The following is a 12,618-nucleotide window of genomic DNA, read 5'->3' on the forward strand; positions in this document are numbered from 1 at the left end:
GAACTTCTTTTCCACAGCTCATAAAACAGAGGAAAGGGTCCTGAAAGATATTGTTAATAGAAACGTTATCCCTACAGACAAAAATCAGAGGATACAACTGACGATTTACTATAAAACCAGAAAAACGGCCAGCCTACTCATGAGAAACTCTCCAGACACGAAACAGAACGCTTTAAAAGAGACTAACGTCGTCTATGCCTTCAAATGCCCACTTGGGGACTGTAAGCTCCAAAAAACCCAGTATATAGGCAAGACAACAACATCTCTTTCTAGGCGTTTAACGATGCATAAACAACAGGGCTCCATTAAGGAACATATAATCTCTTCCCATAACCAAACCATCGCCAGAGAAATCCTAGTAAACAACACAGAAATCATCGATAGATACAGCGATAGCAGGCGGCTAGACGTTTGCGAGGCACTACACATCAAGAAGTCAACACCAGCAATCAACAGCCAATTATTGCACAACTATATTCTACCCACCTCAAGACTCCGCTCCAATATAGAAGCATCAAGAAATATGGACCAATAGGCTTTCTACAAACACTTCTATTCAATATCCATTGTTTCGTGTTCTGTCTTGTGTTGATACTTTTAATACCCTATTAATATCCTCTAATGCCACATCATCCTTCCCACCTTACTCAAATGTAATGCCACATCACCCTTCCCACCTCACTCAAATGTAGATATAAAATCAGGGAAACGCAAGTTCTAATCAGTTGTGTATTTGTGAAGTCTTTGAAAATGTAATAAGTTTTACGAAACGCGCCCGTGTCGCGTCAGACTAGAAATAAAAATGAATTTTGGAGAAGTGATTTTTGATTTACCTCCAACAGTGAAGCATAATGTACGAAAGATTGAGAAAATTCGTGTTAGAATTATTAATCTTACTTTTTCGGTCATATTTAATAAAATATATATATATATATATATATATATATATATATATATATATATATATATATATATATATATATATATATGTCGTACCTAGTAGCCAGAACGCACTTCTCAACCTACTATGCAAGGCCCGATTTGCCTAATAAGCCAAGTTTTCCTGAATTAATATATTTTCTCTAATTTTTTTCTTATGAAATGATACATCTACCCATTTCATTATGTATGAGGTCAATTTGTTTTTATTGTAGTTAAAATTAACGTAGATATATGACCGAACCTAACCAACCCTAAATATTCTTTCTTTCAACCTTTCAAATATTCTATCTCTAATGCTAAGTATATTTAATTCTTTCCGCATGTTGAGAACTTTGGTAGTTATAGGACAGCCAAGTATAATTCTGAGTGCTTCATTTTGCATTTTTTCCAGTCTATCAATACTTTTGCCATTCTGCAGGACCAAAGCTGGTGCATGATAGTCTATCAGAGATCTTATATACGCTAAATACATCATTCTTGCTATTCTAATATTAACACCATATTTCGGGCTGTACCCCACTACAGTTCTGAGAGCCTTGAGTCTGTCTCTACATTGTTGATGTAACTTATTGACTGCAGTTGAGGTACAAGGGACAGACACCAAGGTATTTGAAAGAAGAGACATAGTCTATTGGTATGTTGTCTATCTTAAGTTTTCGTGGTCCACTTTTGCGGTTGCCAATTTGTCTGTTAAATACCTTAGTTTTAGCAGCGTTGATTACAAGACCAAGGCTCTCACAAGCTGTATGTATACAATTTAAGACTGTTTGCATTTTGCGGTGGGTTTTAGTATGCACAAGGATGTCATCTGCATATCTGATAGTGATGTTTGCCGGACTAGTTGGGATTGATTTTAGTAAAGCATTAATTAGAACATTAAACAAGGTAGGACTAAGTACTCCTCCTTGTGGGGTGCCTAGTTGCATTACTTTAGTTTCACTCTTGTAGCCTTGGAACAGCGCAGAGGACTTCCGGTTGGTAAGATAGCCTCGTATCCACTGTAATAAATGTCCCCCTATATCCATTCTCGCTAATTCATACATAATCACTTCCCTATTAGCAATATCAAAGGCATTTTTTAAATCAAGAAATGTTGTGTACTTGTGCCTTTTATCTCCATGAACAGTAAGAAAGGTTGTGATACAGTTGTGTACACTTTTACCATGTGTGAAACCATTGATATCAGGTGACATGTGCTCTTTAACTCTATACAATAATCTATTAAGCACCATTCTCTCAAAGAGAGAATGGTGCTTAGTTGATTGTCTACTATTCTCTCAAAGGTTTTGCACATGCAACTGGTCAGTGAGATGGGACGGAAAGCATCCGGTTGGCCAGGCTTTGGTACAGGTACCGTAAGACTGGTGGTCCATGATACAGGCAACTGCCCAGAGACATAGCTGGCATTAAACAATTCTAATAATGGGTTACCGGGTACACGATGTAGGAGTCTTAGAATATCATAAGTGATACCGTCCTCACCAGGAGCAGTGCTACTGCCCCTGGAGAGGGCAGCATCCAATTCATAATCTGTATATGGAACATCACATTCATCATGTTGCTTGCTCAACATGAAATTTATGAGAGAATTTCTGTCTGTGGACCTCGCCTGCAATTTCTCCCCAGTGCTAGCTGGTAGCATTCCAAGGCTGGAAACCTGAGCCCATTTTGCAATTAACTGATTGGCTTTCTGTAGCGGGTTTGGGTGTGAAACTTGTCTACTATTTTTACCAATAATTTTGTTTATGCCTTTCCAGGCTTTGCCCAGGGGAGTATGCAGGTTAAGTCCACTAACAAAACCCTCCCATTCATTTTGTCTCAGTTCAGTCATTCTCTCCCTTGCCGCTGCAAGCGCGGCCTGAAACAGTTTTAACATTTGAGGAGTTCTAAGGCTCTTATATGCTTTACCTGTCTGTCTAGCAATTGATTTAAGCTCTTTCAGTTTAGCATCATCATAGTACTGGTTGTGTCTGACCTGTTTACCAGTACTTCTTTTTGTTTGGCGTGACTCACTATTTTTGATGGCCTCATAGGTATATGGGTACATCCGGTCTCTTACCCTCGACCGCGTCGGTACCTTTATGGTCAGGAAGCCACGGATATTTACAATGGGGCTCGGTCAGTCAATATGATTCCTTTGACATCACTCAACTTATGTATTCTGTTCTCGTATTGACAATTTGAATGATATCAAGAATATTTTGAATATCTTCTGACATAGATGGTGCTGTAGTTGATTGTTGTTCATGACCTGTCCAGTGGGTCGAGACTGGTCTCATTAGCATCTCTCAGATTAGTGGGAAGAAATTCTTGCTGCAAGAATGTGTGTTCTCAGAGCTAACTAGGGTAACTAGAATACTTATTTCCTAAATAAATACTTTAATTGTAAATATTTGAAAATATATGGTATGTTTCCGAATTTCTGACGATATAAAACATATTGTGGTTTATAATTAAGTTCTTAATAGTGATCCAATCCTGCATCATAATTTACATAATATCTACTTCTGTTTTGTGTATTAAAATGACTACTTTTTATGTTAATTTATTTCTGTAAATGATGATGATGATAAAGTTCAATAAATGTAAGTAAGAACATAAGAATGAAGGTAACTGCAAAAGACTTATTGGCCCATACGAGGCAGCTCCCCGTATGGAGCTGCCTTTGATAAGTAATTACCAAAGAAGGCACCAAGCCGGGAAGGCTGTGTAGCACAATAAAATAAGTCTACTGCTCCTGAAGAGGACGGTATTACTTACAGTTTACTGAGATTAGTCTCACAAGTACCAGGTAATCCACTTTTAGTGTTGTACAGAATGAGTTTAAGTGAAGGAGTATTACCTGATGATTGGACAGTGTCATTGTTCCCATCCCCAAAGCACACTCAGATAATTATAGACCCATATCTCTAACATAATTTTGTCTATTAGCACAGTTTTCGGCGTGAAGGCATTGAGTAGATCTCGGCAATACAAGAAGTTTCAAGCTAAACTTTCTAATATGCTACACTCACCTGAGGTCCGTAGAAGAGCGAAATCTGATAATCAACCAATTACTCCATGGGATAACTTGGATCTAGCAGTTGATTTTGTAAATGCACCCAAGAAAGATAATGTACACTCTACATTATTAAAACAATTAACACTGAAAAGCATCACTGAGAGTACTCAGGGTATGGGTAACGATGTGTGTCAGTGCTATACCGACGGTTCTGTAGAAGAAGGTGGACGATGTACCGGATGTGCATGTAATATATTTGAACAATCTTCTGTCGTACATACATGAATGAAGCGCGTCAATGATTGGGCAAGTATAACTCAAAAGGAACTTGCAGGCATATACCTTGCCACTGAATTTTTAAAAGACAAAGGCAGTGGACTTATATACTGTGATTCGCAGAGTGTACTCCTGGTATTGAACGCACATAGTAGTGACACCCAGAAAATAGTCAGTGATATTCGAATGAATATTTTAGCTGCCAAAGAAAAGAGATTTGAAATTAAATTCCTATGGATACCATCACATGTTGGCATCTCAAGGCATGACACTGTTGATATGTTTGCAAAGACAGCCTGTAGAAAACCAGTGGTAGAAATTTATATGGGTGTTTCATTAGCAGTGACAAAGAGAATACTTAAGCAAACATCTAATGAAAATCTCACCGACCTAACAAATTCACAAAGACCTGAAAATTGTGGCATTAAATATTATGATAGATATCGTGCGGAGACATTCACATACAGGATTAATGGAACAAGAACCCAGCAATGTGATGTTATAGTGGCCATAATACGCTTGGGATATAGACGTATCTGGCAGCTTTCTCAAAACCCAAATGTCGAGTACACAATGTGTCAACTTTGTGAAAGAGAAAATATGCACTCCATTGAACATTATATTGTAGAATGTCCCATACTGACTGACTTTCGCCCTCCTGGGCTAAGGTATGCTGGTGGTGTAATTGTAAGGTGTAATTACTATTTGAGTACTGGAACACTTGATGATATATTGAACTTGTACCCTAGATTGACCATGTAACGTATCAATTATACAATGAATGTATGTGATGTAACTCTATAACCTGAGCTTGTGAAAGCACCTTAATCACCTTCAGTGATTAAGTGCTTAATTGCACACTAGTTTCTCTATCAGTTATCTCACCTTGTCAGAGTAAAAGAGACAAATATATGTGTATGTATGTGTGTATATATGTATGTATATATATGTATATGTACGCATACGTCTGTGTGTGTATATGTATGTGTATAAAGTATATGTGGAAGCTGGTCAGAATTCAATTTCACCTTTGTAAATGCACGTTAATGACACTATGTAAAAGACACATCGAACACTTTATGTAGGGCATACGTAAATCTGTGTATTTATGTATTTACGTATGTAGCTTAGCCTAGCATTTTAAAAACACTACAATCACCTTATGTGGTTGATTGTTCAATAAATCCATGAACTATATGTTTAACAAATCTCTAACCCTATCAATGGAGTTAGTTAGTTTAGTTCGTATATTATGCACCCTATACCCATCTTGTGGGCGGTAGTGGAAAGGGTTAGAGTCCATGGCGGACTGAAGAAAATGTATATATGCTGGTTAGCATTGTTAATGTGTGGCCACGTCTGTGGTAGAAAATAATAAAAAAAATCAAATAAAGGTATTATTGAAACTTTATAGGAAAACATTAAATCCTAAATATATCTTTAATATTATACTTGAAATATTGTATACTTTGCTCTCTCCATCGTACTTCTGCACCTGCTGGCAAGTGGTTCGGTGCAGTGTGCAGGTGATGTTCATTACTGGGTGAGCTGGCAGGTGGTGCTCACCTGCCAGCTCACCCAACGAAAATTTGGTTTTTAATACACTTACACATTTATTGGGTCTTTCCTTCACCTTCATTCAAGCACTAGGGTATTACAGTAAGTGTTTTAATTATAATATTTATTAACGTTATTATTTTTAATTTTTATTATTATTAGTATTATTATTAACAGGAGAGGATCGAGTGTGTGTGTGTGTGTTGGGGGGGGGGGGGGTATAATGGTACACATGTCCACATCCCAATGCCCGCCCTTCCAGGACTGGGGGTGCGGGGGTGTACAATAAACTATACCCACATCCGGCGGCAGCTTGTCGAAGGCGGAAGTGTAGCCTAGACAATTTGTCATGATAATTTGTGATGACTCTTATTTTGATTATGGGTCCGTAATCCAGTTAAGCTTTTATTCTTAATTTATATTACAATGCTGGTAAAATACACTTCTTGATGATGAGTATGGAGTACAAATGAACTCATTGTGTACCCAAGTTCAAGTTCAAGTATGTTTATTGAGATAAGCAATAAATAAATCTCAAAGGGATAGAGTAGCTTAGGCTATTTCAACCCCCCTCTAATTCAAGTCCCTCAAGGGGCGCACAAATACTGTGACTACAAATAGACAAATAACATTACAAGAATCCAAACAAGAATTGTGAACCCTATACTCACAGGATGAATATAGGGTACACAATAAACTACCACTCACATCATGGGTATGGGTTGCACAAGAAACTATCGCGCAGAGGATGAATATGGAGAGCAAAGTAAACAAAGATTCACACGATGAGAAAGGGTTGCGCAATGTCCTATGACTCACAGAATGAGTATTAGCTGCACAATAAACTGCAGGTCACAGGATAAGTATGGGTTGCACAATAAATTACAGGTCACAGGATGGGTATGGGCTGCACAAACTACCGGTAACAGGATGAGTATGGGATGCACAATAAATTACGGGTCACAGGATGAGTATGGGTTGCACAAACTACTGGTAACAAGATGAGTATGGGATGCACAATAAATTACCGCACAGAGGATGAGTATAGGGTGCACAAACTGGTTGGGTAAATGGAAATGGTTGGGTACATTTCCTTTCACCTAATGCGACTATTCATGTGTCCGGACACCGGCGATTGTGTGGTATTGGCTATTTATTTAACCATAACTTTGCATTCATTTAATAATTATATTAAGATATGTTTTCCTTGAAATGTAGTTACATTATCGTCTACATGGCTTTATTCTGACATAAAGACCTATGGCGTTACTTTGCATATATGCAAAGTAATTATAAAATTGATTGGCTTGTGTGGAGGCCTTCACACTCCCTGAGCGAGCCATCAAGTAACTATAAAAAGGCATATATCTTAACTTTCAATTCAGTTATATTTATGCCAAAGTATTAACATGCAGCTTATATTTATGTCTTTATGATGACATAGAAAACTTCGTTTATTACAATATCTAGATTAAATTAACATTGATCTTCGGAAGGTCATAGTTCCCATATCGGTAAGGAGAGCGTCGGCCATGAAGCCTTGTTTAAAGTATGAATATTTTTCCTCTCTAATAAGGTATAATCTCTGTGATGGATTCACAAAAACTATTTTATATCTGCCTTTCTGATAACATATACAAATATAATCTTTATTTGTGAATATTTGTTAATTAAGCAATATATCAGAGGGCGTGTAGGGTTCGGTGTTCAATGAACGAAAAGGACTGGATCACTGTGTACAGGAGGCTGATATGGCAGCAAACACTCTCCTGGCGACCATATTTCTTGGATAAGTCGCTCCACACAATTGTCGCTTGGACCGTCGACTTCCTATGGCGTCACCTCTCACATATTTACGTCTCATTTCGTTATGAAATTAGATTATTTCAGAGAAAAAATAGGTTTGATCATGTTCTACGTGTAGCACCAACATTATAGTAAGTAAATATACCATATTTCTTCATTACTTACGTAATGCTAATACGTTTTGGGTAGTTTTGGCCTGATTTGGGTGATTGGGGTAATTCTATGGACCGCTCATGGATGTAAACTAACAAACTCACATTAAACATAAAAAAGACCGACTACTATTTTTGTTCGGAAGAATCCTGACACCAAATTCAACTTCAGATACACAATGTTAACATTAGCAATAATGATTATGGAAAGTTCCTTGACCTATACATAGACAAGAGACTGAACTTCAGCATCCACATACAACACATATGTGGGTGGTGAGAGAGTATTCACCTAGTTGTGCAGGCGCGGGTTGAACTCTGCTCATTCGGCCCGCCTCTTAACTGTCAATCAACTATTACTAACTACTTACTAATTAATTTTTTTCTCTCGCACACACACACACACACGCACACACACACACACACACACACACACACGCACACACACACACACACACACACACACACACACACACACACACACACGCACACACACACACACACACACCAGGAAGACATTTACAGAGAGTAGGGAATTAATTAGGTATCTGGGAGCTAGTTAAGTGGTGTGGGATTTATATCTTGAGGTACTGTATACAATGTTCACAACAGAGCAATGTATAATCATTTCATTGTATACAACACATTTTGGTGAAATCCCACGGTATTCCTAGACCAGAATCATAAACATCTCTGACTTCCCACAGCAAGGCGCCAGGCACCGCGGGCTCCAGGCATGTGGATTTATGTTTATTTCTCAGAGCAGTAAACAGCCTGCGGCAAAGCTACCCATATGTGTAGAGCTCAGTACTACAGATGAAGAACAACAACGTAAACATTTTTGACGTTGATTAGCTTGCTCAAACACCACTAATTTCCATTAAATATTTAATGGACACCAGGATTTAAACCTGGTGTCTCCTGATTTCAATGAAGTTTGTCTCTATTCTGGGGTGCATACCCTGACACAGCATCTACACACCACGTCTTCTACAGTCCCCCACACTCCCAACACTAGTGCTTCTATCACTAATACAGAAAACGGAACCCCAACCACTGTTGACCAGCACATTCTATCCCAACCTTCCCCTGACGAAACCTTTCCTCACCCTGCATCTGCCTCTCCCTCCAATGATCCGGTCTCACATCCCACCGACCTAGCCTCTCATTTTATTGCCTCTTCCTCTCAAACCACTGACCTCTCCTCTCTCCTTACTAAACCCACCATCGGTATCCCTTCCACTGCCACTCCTGCAACAAATTCCACTCTGACATCTGACTTCTCTAGACCCTACTCCTCCACCCTCAGCCACGAACTCTGGACTTGGCAAAGGATTTCGCATCTTGCAAGACAAAAAGCGCTCTTCCGTTCCTATCTTCAGTAAGACCCCTTCCAATACACCCTGCAGTTTATATGCCGGTAACTAAGCCATCCGTCAACCTGGTGGTTATTCTGTTTTTGCTCGCACTCCACACAGCTCAAAACCTCCCATAAAGATCATACATTTCAATGTACGAGTATTCTTCGCCAGTAGACACAGGGTGTCTGATTTTATTGAGACTGAACGTCCTGATGTGCTGCTGCTTAACAGAACATTAATCACGAACTCATATATAAAATCAGACACGTTGGCGACTCATCCTACCAGTCACCTGATGAAGCACATGAAGGTGTTGCCATGCTTATAAAATCTTATAAACATGAACTACACTCTCCCTGACTTCACAAACATTTTCTAGCCATAAAAGTCCACACTCATATGGGCCCTTGAGGTTACCTTGAGGTTACATTGAGGTGCTTCCGGGGCTTAGCGTCCCAGCGGCCCGGTCGTCGACCAGGCCTCCTGGTTGCTGGACTGATCAACCAGGCTGTTGGACGCGGCTGCTCGCAGCCTGACGTATGAGTCACAGCCTGGTTGATCAGGTATCTGTGTAATAGTGGCTTTAGGCATTGTATGTACTAGCCCTATCTATAAATCCATCACTCTTTGTAAAATCTCTTGTATGTATGTACCTTACCTAAATAAACATTTGATTTGATTTGATTTGTATCCTTTGGAGGTGCTTATCCAGTTCTCTCTTGAACGCTGTGAGGGATCGGCCAGTTATGTCCCTTATGTGTAGTGGAAGCGTGTTGAACAGTCTCGAGCCTCTGATGTTGATAGTTCTCTCTTGAACACTGTGAGGGGTCGGCCAGTTATGCCCCTTATGTGTAGTGGAAGCGTGTTGAACAGTCTCGGGCCTCTGATGTTGATAGTTCTCTCTTGAACACTGTGAGGGGTCGGCCAGTTATGCCCCTTATGTGTAGTGGAAGCGTGTTGAACAGTCTCGGGCCTCTGATGTTGATAGTTCTCTCTTGAACACTGTGAGGGGTCGGCCAGTTATGCCCCTTATGTGTAGTGGAAGCGTGTTGAACAGTCTCGGGCCTCTGATGTTGATAGAGTTCTCTCTCAGAGTATCTGTTGCACCTCCGCTTTTCAACGGGGGTATTCTGCACATCCTGCCATGTCTTCTGGTCTCATGTGATGTTATTTCTGTGTGCAGGTTTGGGACCAGCCCCTCTAATATTTTCCACGTGTAAATTATTATGTATCTCTCCCGCCTGCGCTCAAGGGAGAACAGATTTAGGCTCTTTAGTCGGTCCCAATAGTTTAGGTGTTTTACTGAGTGGATTCTAGCAGTAAAGGATCTCTGCACACTCTCCAGGTCAGCAATTTCTCCAGCTTTGAAAGGGGCTGTCATTGTGCAGCAGTACTCCACTCTAGAGAGCACAAGCGTTTTGAAAAGTGTCATCATCGGTATAGCATCTCTAGTGTGAAAAGTTCTTGTTATCCAACCTGTCATTTTTCTTGCACTCTCATCATCTGCAAACTACATCCGTCTTAACACCGGCATCCCCATGCAAGACAGCAACACTCTCTTCAATCACACTCACTTGCCTGTTTTCTTGCCTGCAGATCTCAATGCACAACATCCCACCAGAATACCACAAATCAACATAGACAACAACTTCATTAACTATACCTTCAAAAAACATCTGTTCTTCCTTGGCCCTGACTTCCCCACTTCTTTCACACTTGCTGGTTCTGGCAGACCTGATCTCATATTCACCAACAGACACGGCAACAACCTCCAACACTATGTTTCTCCGGGACTCATTGCGGGCTTTGATCATATTCCCTTAACTCTCACAGTCTCCAATAATCATATTCTCATCCCATTGTTTCAATGAGATTCGCCCTGTCATGCCTGGTTTGCAGTGTTGTTAGCCTTGTGGTCCTCAACCGTTCCTGATACAAGAGTTGATTTAGCTCTGTAATGACTTTTGTTGCCCGGTGTTGCACTTTTTCCAGAGCAGCTATGTCCTTCTGAAGATGAGATCTCCTTGCAGTAGTCCAAATGTGAGCGCACCAGAGATTTTTATAATCGAATCACTGCCTTCTTTTCTTTAAGGTCAGAGGTACACTTGATTATTCCAAGTGTTTGGTTAGCTTTTTTTACCTGTTGTGTAACTTTTAGTGAATGAAAATGAACATCATTGAAGTGTAAATCGAATCTTATGTGCGAAAATGTGCTAAGTGGGGTACCACAGGGGTCCATTTTGGGGCCAACCCTTTTTGTTATATACATCAATGACAGATGATAATAATACAAACCACATCATCAAATTTGCAGATGACACTAATTTCTATGGTAAAGTGGGAAGTGAAAGTGATATTGAGACCTTACAAAGAGTTCTACATGAACTCCACAAATGGTCAGATGACTGGCAAATGCTTTTTACTGTCGATAAATGCAAGACCTTGCATGTGGGGCACAACAATCCACGTTACAACTACCAAACTGCCAGCACTACCTTACAACAGATAGATGAAGAAAAGGACCTTGGAGTCAAAATCCATCATTCACTAAAAATTGCACAAGTAAGGGCGGCAGTAAAAAAAAAGTGAACCAACCCCTGGGAATAATCAAGGTGTACCTGATTTACACCCTTTACCTTTACTTTACCTTCAAGGAAAGTAGTCGTTCAGTCGTAATAAGGCAAATAAGACACTGCGATTTATTAATCGAAGCGTTATTAACAAGACACCTGGTATTGCTCTTCAGCTATTCAATTCAATTTGTTTCAAGGTTATCTGACATACAACATCAACAAGAGCTTTGTCCGTGGCTCTCTTCGCTATCTCATCAACTACCTCAATCAACAGTATTCCCACATGTGAAGGGATCCACATGAATCTTACTTTATACCCAGTTTTTTCTAATTTCTTAACATTCTCTCTACACTCTTATCACAATATTCTGGTAAACTGGGCGTCTGCTATTTAAGGACTCTAACGCTCCTCTACTGTCAATAAAGAAGCAGGCATTTTCACTTTCTAGTGTGTGGTTTGGTCAACACCTGGTTTTGTTTTTCAGCTATACCTTGCTCTGGTTAGGCTCCATTTAGATTATGCAGTTCAGTTTTGGTCGCCGTACTATAGAATGTATATAAATTCACTTGAACGTGTCCAGCGTAGGATGAGAAAGTTAATCCCCCCAAATTAGAAACATGTTAATGAAAAAAGATTAATAAAGCTTAAATTGCATTCACAGGAAGTTCAAGTTCAAGTTCAAGTATGTTTATTGAGATAAGCAAGAAATACATCTCAAAGGGATAGAGTAGCTTAGGCTATTTCTACCCCCCTCTACTTCAAGTCCCTCAAGGGGCGCACAAATTCAGTGAGTACAAATAGACAATTAACATTACAAGTTAGGGGTGACATGATAGAGGTTTACAAGTGGATGGATGGACATAACAAAGGGGATATTAAAAGTATCAACACAAGACATAACACGAAACAATAGGTATAAATTGGATAAGTTTAGATTTAGGAAAGACCT

The sequence above is a fragment of the Procambarus clarkii genome, chromosome 65 (genome assembly GCF_040958095.1).
Source record: "Procambarus clarkii isolate CNS0578487 chromosome 65, FALCON_Pclarkii_2.0, whole genome shotgun sequence".
Taxonomy (NCBI): domain Eukaryota; kingdom Metazoa; phylum Arthropoda; class Malacostraca; order Decapoda; family Cambaridae; genus Procambarus; species Procambarus clarkii.